The sequence below is a fragment of the Triturus cristatus genome, chromosome 5_1 (genome assembly GCF_964204655.1).
Source record: "Triturus cristatus chromosome 5_1, aTriCri1.1, whole genome shotgun sequence".
Taxonomy (NCBI): domain Eukaryota; kingdom Metazoa; phylum Chordata; class Amphibia; order Caudata; family Salamandridae; genus Triturus; species Triturus cristatus.
In genome coordinates this window covers 618,196,817-618,211,723 of record NC_140587.1, presented here as the reverse complement: position 1 = coordinate 618,211,723, position 14,907 = coordinate 618,196,817, and the positions used below count along the sequence as shown (strand labels likewise).

The 14,907-nt window shown below is 49.2% G+C and overlaps 1 protein-coding gene across 5 annotated transcripts in view; it reads left to right on the top strand.

Moving 5' to 3' along the window:
• CHD7 (chromodomain helicase DNA binding protein 7) overlaps positions 1 to 14,907 on the top strand; it is an 801,383-nt gene that overhangs the window by 732,705 nt on the left and 53,771 nt on the right. The gene's annotated exons all lie outside the window — the stretch shown is intronic.

The window sequence follows — 14,907 nt, the reverse complement described above, 5'->3', positions numbered from 1 at the left end:
CCCCAGAGCACGTACTGCTAGTCACCTGAACGAGGCCAAGGCTGTTTTCAATATCAATAAATTGTACTGCATCTCTGTCTAGTAGGTCTTCAAGGTGCAAGTTAAAATCGCCCAAAAGTGTGAAATCAGATGATTGGGATATTCCATCCAGGGAGCTGCGTATATCCTTCAGGAACTCGGCCTGGGGTCCGATAGCATAGCATCCCATTGAAGGTGTAGTGGTTATCTATTGAGATTTTAAACTGTAAAGATTCCATGGTTAGTCCATTGTTTTGCGAGGTGAAAGGTCCTTTCCATACACTACGGAATATTACAGAATATTACAGCCAGCCCCCCCCCCCCTCCCCTCTTTTGCCTACCCGGTCTTGTCTAAACATTATGTACCTGAAGGGGACCGCCATGGCTGAATTCGGGTCTAAGGAAGCCTCACCCCATTTTTCAGTGACTAAAGCAATGTCGACAGCGTGTGCCTCTACAAACAAAGCAAACTCAGAGGCATGTTTACAAAGGGAGCGTGCATTGATAAGGGTGCATGCCACTTTCATTGTCTTATCCACTTTGCAGGGGGCAAGATTTAAGCTGAGTGTTGTCTGTGATAGCATAGAGGGCTTAAATGAAACACAGCACTCCTGGCACTTAAAACCTATTACCTGAGCACACGAGCTAAAACTGGCTTTTTGACCACAACTCTCGCTCTTATTTAGAGTTTGGAGTTGTTCCTCGGTGTACATGATGCTAGATGCAACCTGAGGTCTCAACCCGACAGCATCCCTGACCCTAAGCATGGGCCGGGCGCAGATGGGCTTGCCTTTGGCGCTCCGGCGGCGCCGACGCTGCGCGCGGCTGCATTGCGGCCGTGCTTTTATCCCCCCCTCCGGCTCTGCAACTAGAGCGGTAACCTGCCCCTGTGTGCCTCTGAGCAGGTGGAAACACCAGAGGACCGGCTGAAGTGCAGCAGCAAATGTCGTCCCTGATTACCACCCAGAGAGGTGCAAGTTCACTGGAACGGGTAAGATCGGCATTTAAAACCCATTTAATTCAGCTTATAATATTCCCCCGAAAAAGAGACTAAGTGCTTTTAAAAATACGAGCCTTCTTTACCCCATATTACCCTTCTAGGAAGGGGAGGCTTCACAGCCTGCATACTTGAAGGGCTCTTAGTTTCTAGATCGAGCACTTGAAGTAGTACTGGCTAGATGATCAGCTGTTTATTGGCTTTGCCAGTGCTAAGAAGAGGAAGGCTGCCCAGAAGCAGATCTTATCCAGGTGGATCCTCCTGTATGGTAACACATGCTACACTCGCCCTAAAAAGGAGCTTCTTGAAGGCCAACAAGCTCATTCGACCATAGCCAAAGCAATCCCTAAGGCCCTGATGAAGTGTTTTCTTGTTGGACATCTGCCAGGCTCCAACTTGGGTATCTGTTCACAACTTCACCAGGCGTAACTGTTTTGACACTCCAGTCTGCTAGCAGGGCAGTTCTTGCTCAGTTGTGAAAAACTTCCTGGTGCAAATCCACTTTTCAGACTACTTCCTTTTAGGAAGCAAAGCTTTGGTATTAATTTCAACGGTAAGGAATCTGCGGCTAGACATAGCCATCAGAAGATCACGTTATTTACCTTTGGTACTTTATGGTGGATAATCTAAATGCAAATTCCTCACTCTCCTTTCCCCATTCCTTGGACTGAATATATAGGCTTTGCTGTCGGTCAAACCGCATCTGACAACACAGAAGAGTTCTAACAAAAACTGACCACTCCTTGTCGTCACTTCCATGGATGCCGCGAGTTCCCTGCAGAGCCAATGATGCCACTTATTGGCTCATAGGAGTAGTTGCTTTGAAGAAATCTGGATCCAGTATGGTGCCTGAGGGGAATTCAGAAGGTAAGGAATCTTTAGTTCAATTATCCACTAAAAATAACATAACCGAAAGGTGAGTGTTTGGCACTTTTCGTCCTCCAGTGGGAGACTAAGAGGTAGTGAGTTCTGGGGGTGAGGCAGCTTGAATTCAGAAAGCTCCCATGCTCAGAAATTATTTCTCGACGAAGACTAGCCACAATGAGTAGTACCAATGAATGTGACTTCAGTTGATCCAAGATGTCCCTGCCTTCAGGGTTTCATAACCACTGCCCAAGTTGTGCTTCTCCCAGTGCTCTAAGTTGGTCTCCCACACTTCGGGAGAAAGACCTAAGCCGAGCTTCCTTGAAATTACGTGTTCGAGGCATATGAGCTGCAGATTACACACTGTGCATAGATCGCCATCTGGTGTTGGGCCCGGATGTTTGCAGTGATTTTTCCTCTTGGAAAGTCTTTGGAAGTCACAAGGTATGTGACTCCTCCTTTGGATCGTATTGTGCATGGGCTTTGGCTCCATCCTCAGATTGTTTTTTTCTGCCATCGGGCTCGGATGTGAACTTCGCGCTCCGGTTCCGAACAGTTTCCAGTTCCTCGATCGACGTGCAATCCTCACCCCATTCGCGGTATTGTTTTCGATCGCGATCTCCACACTCGACGCGGCTCTCTTCGATCAAGACCTTCGATTCCAGTCGTCGACGACGGCCTTCGGGCCTACCCAAGCTCCGGTCCTGGCTAATGGAAAGTACTAATTTCAAGAAGTGCCCTCGATGTGGGTCCAAATTCCCCCACACCAACCTTCACGAAGTCTGTAACCTCTGCCTCTCCCCTGAACACAAGGCTCGAGACTGTCCGGCGTGCAAGTCCTTCCGGTCCAAGAAAACCATTCGAGACCGAAGGGCGAGAAGAACCATGGCACACTCGTCGACTACGATCCCAGACGACAGCTTCGGGGAAGGCGTCGGCGCTCCAGAAGGACAACACACCAATGAGGGCCTTGTCAGCGCCTCCGTTGCCGACGATTCAGATGTGGAGGACATCACTCCGGCACAGAGGGTCGTGAGTACCGAAGTCCCGCCGGAAGCCTATTAAGCCTTCCGGCGGCTCGGGCTCGAGCCAGCCCACCGTCGGTGCCGAGAAACACTCCTCCGCACCGACGCCGCAAAAGAAAATTGCCGCCTCCTCGGCACCGAGCTCCACACCGAAACACTCGACGCCAAAAACCAGCTGCAGCTCCTCGGTACCGACACCATCCCCGGAACCGAGCAAAAAACACAAGGCCACCGACACCTCGAAGCCGAAAAACCATCTCTGCACCGAGTAAACAGCCTTTTCCAGCCCCAAGCGACGACTATAACATCCCTGACATTCCTAACGTCCCGCAAGATGATCTCTACCCTTCGAGACCATCCCCACCAGAAGACTCATTAGGGTTCAACCACTTACTCCAAAGGGCTGCACACTATCACGGGGCGGATCTCCATACCGACCCCGTGGAGGAGGACTTCCTTCTCAATACTTTTGACACCACGCATAGGGCCACCTCCATACTGCCTATGCTCAAAGGGGTTATGAAATGCGTGAGAGGTCTTTAAAGACCCAGTCAGAACCAAGGTCATTAACCCGTGCATAGACAAAAAATATAAAGCCACCCCCTACAGATCCCGCCTACATCAGAGGGCCAGCACCACTAGATTCCCTAGTAGTGTCTACAGCACGAAAGAGGGCAAACTCCCAAGCGTCAGGCGAAGCACCACCACCTGACAAAGAGTCAAAACTCTTGGACGCATCGGGCAAGCGCACAGCATCCCAAGCTGCCAACATATGGCGCATCGCTAATACACAAGTGCTACTGGCAAGATACGACAGGGCCCATTATAACTAGAAGCCATAATGCAACACCTCCCTGACAAATATAAAAATAGGGCAAATGAGTTAATTCAGGAGGGCAAAACCATTACCAAGACCTCCATCCGCTGCGCCCTAGATGCAGCTGACACCGCCTCCAGAGCCATTAATACCAGCACCCTCCTCCGTCGCCTTCCTGGCTAAGGATCTCAGGTTTTAAACCAGAAGTGCAAGCTTCCATCCTTAACCTCCCCTTTGACCAGGAACATCTGTTCGGCCCAAAAGTGGATGAGGCCCTGGAAAAAATGAAAAAAGACACCGATACGGCGAAGTCAATGGGAGCCTTACAATCACACCCTCCCAGGCGCTACTTTCGCCGCTCTTCCTTTCGGAGCACATCCAGAGGCTACTCCTCTGACACCACTTCCCCTTCATATAAGGCCCCTACCCAATCCACCTTTACAAGGGGTTAGCAAAGAGGCGGCTACAGAGGCAACAATAATAAAGGCAGAGGCAAGACAAACCCCGCCCGCTCTGCCTCCGCACCTACTCAATGACTCCCCTCCACTCCCCCCAGACCATCCCACTCCGGTCGGGGTCAGACTCCACAATTTCCTTCCTGTCTGGACTACCATCACCTCAGACAAATGGGTAACACAAATAATTCGGTCAGGCTACTGCCTAGAACTAATATCTAGCCTCCCCCCCCCCCCCCCCCCCCCCCCCAAACATTCCACCCCGACAACGCCCGATGTCACAGGAACATCTAACACTACTAAAGCAGGAGGTAATCTCCCTCCTACAAAAGGGGGCGATAGAAAGGGTTCCTACCAACCAACAAAATATGGGGGTCTACTCCCTATATTTTCTCATACCAAAAAGGAACGACACTCTACGACCCATCCTAGACCTCAGGCCCCTAAACCAATACATACACTCGGACCATTTTCACATGGTAACACTTCAGCAGGTACTTCCACTGCTCTCCCACAACGATTTCCTGACCACTTTAGACCTCAAAGACGCCTATTTCCACATTCCTGTTCCCAACGCTCACAGGAAGTTCCTGAGATTTGTAGTGGGCGGCCAACACTACCAATTCAAAGTACTCCCATTTGGAGTCACCACAGCACCACGAGTATTCACCAAGTGCCTACCAGTAGTGGCAGCACACCTGCGGAGACAACACATCCATGTCTTCCCATATTTAGACTACTGGCTAATAAAAGCCAGTTCATACAACCAGTGTGTACAACACACGCACGCCACTATCCAACTACTTCACCAACTGGGCTTCACGGTAAACCACGCAAAGTCCCATCTCCAACAGTCCCACGTAAAACAATATCTTTGTACCACTATAGACACCAAGAGCGCTAGCCTACCCCAGTCCTGCCAGGATAGCAAGCATTCAAGCTCTACGCGCGAAATTTCAGCCACAACACTCTCTTCCAGCTCGAGTGTTCATGCAACTAATAGGAATGATGCCTCTTGCATATGCATAGTACCCCACACAAGACTCCAGATGCGTCCTCTCCAAGAGTGCCTAGCACACCAATGGAACCAGGCCCAGGGGAAATTAACAGGTCTGGTGTTGGTAGATGGTCGTACCCATTGCTCTCTGCAGTGGTGGACCACCAAAAACTTTCCAAAAGGCGGCCGTTCCTGGACTCGGTTCCTCAGGTAGTACTGACAACGGACGCATCGCTATCCGGCTGGGGAGCTCACCTATTACATCACACCATGCAGGGCAGATGGACACCTCAACAAAAGTTACTCCACATCAACCATCTGGAGTTACTAGCCATATTTTTAGCCCTAAAATCTTTTCAAACACAGATTTCAGGCAAAGCAGTCCTAGTCCGCACAGACATGACAGCCATGTACTATATACAAAAACAAGGCGGCACACACTCTCCACAGCTCTCAGCTAGCACAGAGCATATGGAGATGGCCTATTCCCCAGAAAATCTTTCTCCTAGCCCAGCATGTCCCAGGAGTCCAAAACACTATGGCAGATCTGCTCAGCAGACAAACGCAACAACTCCACGAGTGAGAACTCCACCCGCAAGTTCTTCACCCGTACTTTCAAATGTGGGGGCATCCACAGATCGACCTCTTCGCCACCCACGAAAACGCCAAATGCGTAAGCTTCGCCGCCAGATATCCACACCCATTGTCCAAAGGCAATGCGATATGGATGAACTGGTCAGGCAGATTTGCATACGCTTTTCCGCCTCTCCCACTCATTCCATTAGTGGTGCGCAAACTACAACACTCCCTCACGCTAATCCCAGTAGCTCCAACTTGGGCCAGACAACCGTGGTACACCACACTGCTGGAACTATCTGTAGTGCTGCACCAAACGTTACACCTCTCTCCACACCTCTTAACCCAGAACCATGGCGAGAACAGGCACCCGGACCCAGCTCAGCTCAACCTTGCGATCTGGCTCCTGAAGTCCTAGAATTCGGTTATCTAAATCTTCCCCCTGACTGCATGAACGTCATTAAAGAAGCTAGGCGACCCACCACTAGAGCGTGCTATGCCGCCAAGTGGAAACGTTTTGTTGTGTATTGTCACAACAATACCATCAATCCCCAAATGTGTCCATTCCACACATCATAGGCTATTTACTACACCTACAAAGATGCAATCTAGCCTATTCGTCCATTAGACTGCACCTTGCAGCCATAGCAGCTTATCTACAAAACAGGCAACATCTATCACTGCCATTAAAGCCTTCATGGAAGGCCTCAAAAGAATAATTCCCCCCCCCCCCCCCCCGAGTGCCACCCTCACCTGTGTGGAACTTAAATATAGTTCTCACCAGACTAATGGGACCTCCCTTTGAACCTCTACACAAATGTGAACTTCAATTCCTAACATGGAAAACCGCCTTTCTTGTAGCGATCACTTCCCTCAGAAGGGTCAGTGAGATACAAGCACTTACCATTCAAGAACCTTTTCTCCAAATGCACCTCAACAAGGTTGTTCTCCGTACTAACCCAAAATTCCTCCCTAAAGTAATTTCTCCTTTTCACCTAAACCAATCTGTAGAACTACCAGTATTCTAATCGCAACCACAGTCTGTTGCAGAAAGAGCTCTTCACACAGATGTCAAACGAGCCTTACTCAACTACATCGAGAGAACACAACCTTTTCGTAAGACCAAACAACTGTTTGTCTCTTTCTCACCACCACACAAAGGCAACCCCATCTCCAAGTCGGGGATAGCTAGGTGGATTGTCAAATGCATTCAGATTTGCTACCACAAAGCAAAACGAACGCTATCCGTTCCCCCTAAAGCCCACTCTACACGTAAAATAGGGGCTTCAATGGCATTTCTAGGGAACATCCCATTAGATGATCTCTGCAGAGCAGCTACATGGTCAACACCACACACTTTCACTAAACACTATTGTGTCGATGTGCAAACTAAGCTAGTGTGGGCCAGGCTGTACTCAAAACATTATTTCAAACCACTGCAACAGATACGGGTGGTCGCCGCTAAGGATGGGTACTGCTATATAATCTATCCACAGTGTGTAATCTGCAGCTCATATGCCTCGAACGGCAAATGCTACTTACCAGTATGCATCTGTTCTTGGCATGCAGAGCTGCAGATCTACACACGCCCACCCGCCTCCCCGGCTACCTTTTATCTGTTCCAGTCTATCTTATTTAGATACAACACACATGGGCATCTTCACTGTTATTACTACGCTCCATCTTTCCCTGCTGGCGAAAAACAATCTGAGGATGGAGCCGAAGCCCATGCGCAATACGATCCAAAGGAGGAGTCGCATACCTCGTGACTTCCAAAGACTTTCCAAGAGGAAAAACAACTGCAAACATCCGGGCCCAACACCAGATGGCGATCTATGCACAGTGTGTAGATCTGCAGCTCTACATGCCAAGAACAGATGCATACTGGTAAGGAGCATTTGCCTTGTAGAATGTGTTACAATAATCGTACTCTGAATTCCTTGTCCTTTTGGGGCCATGTTTAGAATGTGGCATTGCTGCCAGGCACTGCCAGAAACTAGTGGACCCATGTCCCGAGAAACGCTCCTTGATCTCTTGCTTGCAGATAGCTGCAACTACTGTTTGGCACCTGTGCAAACACAAAATGACATTTTCATGAGTTGAAACCCTTTTTAATGGGGAAAATAATTCTTAATGTTGGATTCTTCATTGTTCGGACTCATAAATGAGGTTCCTGTAGAAAACCAAAGAGGTACATCTGGAACTAAGAAACAAAGTTAAGCTAAAGCTAGTATCGATGTTTGTTTGACGTTTTTGAGCAATCATGCAGTTATACAAGTGATTTCCAGTTTTGTTAGAGTATTAAACGGCAGAGGTGATGGCATTTGGCATTTCTGGAGGCGATTATATCAGTCAGTCAGTCAAAGTTGGCTTTATTTCGATATAAAACATATCTTTAAAAGCAATACAATACAATACATCTTTTTTAAAAAACCAATTCATAAGAAAACAGTTATACAAATTCAAAATACGAATGGCATAAATAAATTACATAAAAATTCCAATTTTAAAACCATGATTAAACATACAAAAGCCTTTTTGATCTGATCGACCATGCCCAGTTTAAGAACTTCGCCATACCACAGACGAGTAAAGAGCGTGTGTCAAATTTTAAAATACGGAGGGCCTCACTACATTGTCTTGTGCCTAGCTCTTTACATAGGGGTTTCAGCCACCTGAGGCGAGGAGCTTTATATGCAGGGCATTCAAATAGAAGGTGGGGAACCGACTCAATCCTAGTCTCACAGAAAGGGCAAAAAGGAGTAGTCTGTGCTGGTACCTTCCATCCAGCGGTCAACTCACACACAGGCAGCACACCTATTCTAAATTTAAAATAGAAAGCCCCATCTCTAGATTTTGAGATGATATCGAGGTAAGGCTCAAGTAGTGCCACCTCCTTTACTAATAGGAATTCAGCAGTACATCTACATACATTGGGATTAGAGTTTCTGGAATCCATTACCCATTTCCAGTACAGTTTTTTCAGGACAAACTTGGATGGTGCGGTCCTGGACTGCCAGGCCTCTCCAAGACCCAACTCGCCCAGCAACTGCTTAACATCCCTCAACCATCCTATTTTGTGCCAGCCAGGCATTGATAAAACCTCATTTAGCCCCTCCGCATAACTAACAAGCTCCGGAACTCTCCATATGCGGCCCCAGAGGAGTAACGGGCGCAACCTTGCCTGGTCTTTAATAGGGCGGCAGCCCATGTCAAGGAATAAGGGAACGGTGGGGGTACTATGAGGGAGGCCCATTAAAGCCTTCAAAAACTTGTTTTCTGAACGGGTCAGCTGATCCACATTCTGCGCCCCCCAAAGCTCTGCTCCGTAAACCGCCGCACTCAGCCCTCTTGCCTTGTAGATGTCAAGTACTGGGGCAATCGGTTTGAGGGTGGAGGACCGTTGTTCTTTAAGCAGTGCCCCCACCACCCTTTTATGACTTAGCAGCATTTTATGGAGATGACAATTCCACCTCATGGTGTCAGAGAGGCGGATTCCTAAATAGTCAAACTCCTTGACCCTTTCTAGGGACACTGAGGTCAGTGAAGGTGGCCTACCCATTTTCTTCGGGGGATTAAAGACCAAATATTTGGTCTTTCCCGTGTTAATTTCTAATCCCCTCAAGTTGCAAAAAGTTTGAAACCTATCAAGGAGGCTCTGCAACCCAACTGGGGTCTTGGAAATCAAGAGGGTGTCGTCTGCAAATAGAGTGGGTATTCTCCTGCCCACCAGGGATGGAGCATCTGAAGGATTTTGTAAGAGATGCTCCACCACTCCATTGACGTACAATGAGAACAGAGTGGGGGCTAAAACACAGCCCTGGCGGACGCCTCTATTTACAGTTATTCGGGCGGTCTTTTGGCCCTGTTTACCCCACCGAACCTGTGCAAAGTTTTCTGCATGGAACTTAATTATCAAAGACAATAGGTACGGTGGCATACCTAAATCTGACAACACCCTCCATAGGCGGCTGCGGGGCACTATGTCAAAGGCAGTCCGTAAATCTATGAAGGCGATATACAGACTGCCTTTGCCCAGCACGACCACCTTCCAGTATAACAGCAGACGAAATGACTGCTCAATGGTCCCAGTGCCTGACCTGAAGCCCGCCTGAAAATCAGAAAGTATCCTATTCTCCTCTACCCACTGGAGCATCCTCCCTAAAACCACTTTCCTGCCACCTTTTGCGATGAATCCAGTAGGCTTATAGGGCGATAATTAGCTGGGTCGTCCAAACTCCCTTTTTTGAAAATCGGGACGACCTCCGCGCCCATCCAGGAGTCTGGGAGAGGTGCATCATAAAAACTTGCATTAAGTAATGATGCAATGAGCTTTCCCCATTCCAGTGTATTAATGCGGATCAAATCCCCCGGTAGCCCATCCGGCCCCGCAGCTTTATTTGCGATAAGACACAAAATCGCATCCTCCACTTCCTTCCCTGTAAACAGGAGGTCCTCGCTCAGCCCGAAAAAGTCAACCGAAAAAGTTTCAGCTGGGTCTACCCCAACCCCCGTGGCCACAGTATAAAGGTTGGAAAAATGGTCAAACCATGACGCCTCAGGGATATTGCATGTTATAAGGGAATCCGTGGGTTTGTCCCTGGTTCTGATTAAATCCCAAAAACCCTTCGAGTCCCTCCCAGCACTTGCCAGTTTTAGATCACACCAGAACTGATTCTCCCACTCTTTCTTCGCCTTACCAATAGCACCCCTGTACAACTTCCTGGCTGTACTAATCACTTCGATATCCTTAAGTTTAACTGCGTTGATTAGGTCCCTTTTCGCACTTCTGCAGAGAGCAGAGTACCAACCAGGGTTACCCTTAGGGCGCCCCATCTTATTGGCCCTATAACCTGGGTTTCGCACAGTAAAAAGGTCACCTAGTGCTTTGGTAGTATGGCTAAACAGAGTGGAAATCTCATGAACATTTGACACAAGGGAATCTAGTCTGGACAAGGCATTGGCCATGATTGATCTTATTTCCATGATCTTGCCCTCATCGAGAGCTACACTTTTCCATTTTAGACGCCTCCCGCAATTCGAGGGACATACATCGCTTGTTGACTTCCAGGCCTGAGGGGCTTGCAGTTTCTCCCCAACCGTCCACATTGGGGACAGTGACAAGGACAGCGGATTATGATCGCTGTCAGACGAAGGGAGGACTGCCATATCCAACAGATGCCCCCAGAGCTTGAAATTCAGCAGGATATAGTCAACTCGAGATGAATGGCCTACCATATTAAAGGTGTGGGCCCCACAGGAGTCCGACTTTGACCGTCGGTTTACTGCACTCACACCATAGTCCAGGGTTAGGGCATTTAAATGGATAGCACCTTTGGTCCAGCTCTTAATAGGTGGTATTAACAGGGGTGGAATGCCTCTCCTAACATCATCTTCTTGGGTGCCTAATATGTCTTCCTCAGCTAGGGGTTCAAAGTGCAGTTAAAGTCCCCTGCTAACATAATATACGTTTCTGCCCTACAGGATCTGAGTGCGTCCTCTAAGCCCAGTAGGGTCAATGAGGGCGCGCCCCCTTTCGGGGGTCTAGCATAGATATTAAAGATCTCTAAAGTCCGCTCCCCAGAGGACCCTCTGACTACTAGTCTCTGCAAGTCTGGGGACTTAGTTTCTATATTCCTTATGTGATACCACAATAAAATGCTTACCCAGATTAATAGACCGCCTGAAGGTCGACCTCTCCCGGCGGGCGAAGGGGTTGCAGGTACAAAGTAGGTAATATAACCAACCTTGTATCGAGGTTCCAAACACCAGGTTTCCTGGAATAAGCATATCCCGAATGACTCAATAAAGGAGTTCCATTCCGATATGTCCAGGTTGCGAGAAATGCCCGTTATATTCCAGTTGACAATCTTCAGGACCTCGTCATCAACTGCAACCTGCGCAGAGGAAAACCTCTGCACGGATAGACTAACCTGAAATCCAGAGTTAGTTGATACATCACTCACTGGTTTCAGCTGGTTTGGGGCATCAATGGCGGACTCATCCGGATTTAAATAACCTGTTGACTGCACAATGTGGGACGCAGCACTACCCTCAGAAGAAGATGGATTATAGCAGGATGGCCCCAAAACTACCCCTTTACAATCTGAAACACAGCTCTCCTCCACCTCAAATACAGCAGGTGACTTCATGGGAGGTTGGTAACTATTTTGTCAACAATCCTGCCAGGACTAAGTGGGAAATGGGCATGGATTTTGACGAAACAGGCTGAATTGGGGGAGATTGTGAAAAGTTTGTCTGCCATTCCATCCCTCCCAACTAGCGGCTCTAACAGGCCGAGCAGGAGCTACATAAGGATTAAAGTAACTAAGGTCACGCGTACCAATTCCTGTGTTGAGGCCTATACCGCCCTCGCTATTGTTGAAACTACAAACATAGCTGGCTACCCTGGGGTCTTCAAAATTGACTATAATACAGTCCCCCATTATGTCTTTGGGCCGGGTGCCTAACCAGCTGACCCTCCTCACATGGATAACCCGACCACCCAGTGAGCTAGGGAGAGGTCTGTTTTCCTTCAGCCAGAATAAGGTTTTATTCTCAAGTTCAACATATGACTCCTGTTTACCTGGCTTTAGCACGGGGACCCCAGTAAGTACTGTCACAAAGGGCGGACAGTCTGGGGGTAGGTTGGCATTAGGGACAGGCACAATGTTTAGAGCATTTCTTGGTTGTAAGATGGGAGTTGGGGTTATTTTGCCAGATTTGGTATTAGTTGTACCAGTACAATTACTATCGCTAGACTTTTTAGTCGTAGCGGTACCGCTTGTACTTGGGCCCACAGACCCCGCAGTCATCACTGGATGGGCAATACTACCCAATGCTGCGTTAGATTGCGCCGGGACCCCCACTGTGGCCACCCCGAACTTTGGGATGGCCCCAGAGGAGGCCGCAGATTGTACAACAGGGCTACTTACCTCAACCACCCCCTGCATTGCCCCACATGGGTTAGTTAGACTTATTGGGGCAATAGATGTCTCTCGGGGAGCAAAATTCCCTACTGAGCCATCCTCCCTAATTCTAGAGTGAAGTTTAACGAGCGATTTTGGGAGAAGAAATTATCAAGAGTGACTTGCTCGAATCTGTCCAGTCGCTCTGTTAGCCCCTTCACTCTCTCAAGAACCGGGATCAGCAATGATTTCACAATTTTTTCGAGCTTGGTAATTAATAGGGTCTTGGTAGGGGGGCCTTTGGCAGGTTCAGGAGGGTCGGACGTCAAATCTACACATGTCTTCTCTACAATAGCACCAGTAGCTGCTCCCCCTTTTAGCCCCTGGGGATGACCGACACCCACCACTGCACCCTTATTGGACCAACCCACCCTACTTCCAACTCTCCTAGGTTTCTTAAAAGGTTTTAGGTAACTGCCCTTACGTGGACTAGCCATTCGTTTCCTTTTACTAGAGGCTAGACCATTTACTACCAGTGGTAAGGGCACAGAAGGGGCGATGAGATCCTCCTGGCGAGGTGAGGTAGCAACAGGGAGCAAACGTGCAGTGGTCTCAATCAGCCGCGGCTCTAACTGGGCGCTCTCACCTCTCCGCAAAACTGCAGCAGACAAACTCTCTAGCCGGTCTAGGCTAGCCCTAATCGCAACAGCCTGTGGATGGTCAAGGTCTAATGAAACATTAACTAAGGGATCAGATGCATGAACAGGAGAAACATTAGGTAGAGGGTCAGTTGGGCGTACTGGGGAGGGGACTAATGCCAGAAGGCCCAACGATGAGCGTTTACCGGTCAGGGGTTCCCGAGAAAGACGCCGTTCTGTCATGGCGATTTCTTTCTCGATAACCGTAACAACCCGGGTAATAAATTGGTCCATGGTCCCAGAAACCCAACCAGCCCCGGCTACTCCCCTCAAGCCACTACCAGATCGCGTAGACATTGGCATAGAGACCCCAACAAAGATAGTTAAGCCACTAACTGCGCCTCGCGACAAAGTCTTTCAGGTAACAGTCCAATGAAACACAATACTTGCTACCCATGCACCTCCTACAGCAAGTATCAGAGGGGTGGCCCAGCCCAGCCTTGTCCAGCCCCGGACGGCCACAGGCGGCCCGCCCTTTGCCTGGGCTTAGCCCGGCGATGCCCGCGCGCGGTCCCGCGACGCGGGGGGTGGAGTTGTTTTTGAAGCGCCTTCGGACACGAAATGCAGTATGTCCGCTTCCGGTGGGCTGCAGCGGAGGAGCCTGGGAAGTGTAGTGTTCAACTCCCTCCACACAGCGGTCGCGAAGTTCACCAGTGCGACGGCGGGAGGGAGAGGCAATCGGCAGCAGCAAGGTCGGCAACCCTGGGCGGCCAGGGAGGTAGGCAGGTAAGCTCAACAAGTACTTTTAGGGACACAGACGTGCTTACAACCCCCGCTCTGCCGAGGGTGGAGTTGTTTTTGAAGCGCCTTCGGGCGCGAAATGCAGTATGTCCGCTTCCGGTGGGCTGCAGCGGAGGAGCCTGGGAAGTGTAGTGTTCAACTCCCTCCACACAGCGGTCGCGAAGTTCACCAGTGCAACGGCGGGAGGGAGAGGCAATCGGCAGCAGCAAGGTCGGCAACCCCGGGCGGCCAGGGAGGTAGGCAAGTAAGCACAACAAGTACTTTTAGGGACACAGACGTGCTGACAACCCCCGCTCTGCCGAGGGTGGAGTTGTTTTTAAAGCGCCTTCGGGCGCGAAATGCAGTATGTCCGCTTCCGGTGGGCTGCAGTGGCGGAGCCTGGGAAGTGTAGTGTTCAACTCCCTCCACACAGCGGTCGCGAAGTTCACCAGTGCGACGGCGGGAGGGAGAGGCAATCGGCAGCAGCAAGGTCGGCAACCCCGGGCGGCCAGGGAGGTAGGCAGGTAAGCACAACAAGTTCTTTTAGGGACACAGACGTGCTGACAACCCCCCGATTATATCAACAACGCGGTCTTGAAATTAGTCTGATTAATGCCAGAGCTTGGTTGCTTTGTGCAGTGTAGTTAATGTCTCCTATTATCAACTGGGGTGGCTATTGAAAACTATGAACGATATGATTCATTAAAGCTATCTTCATATTTGGTTATTTAAGTTTAAGGCAAATGCAAGTACAAAATAAAAATATTTTCCTGCGTCAAACTAAGCAAATTTCCCATATTTAATATCGGTTTCTCAAGCGAGAAATTGGCAA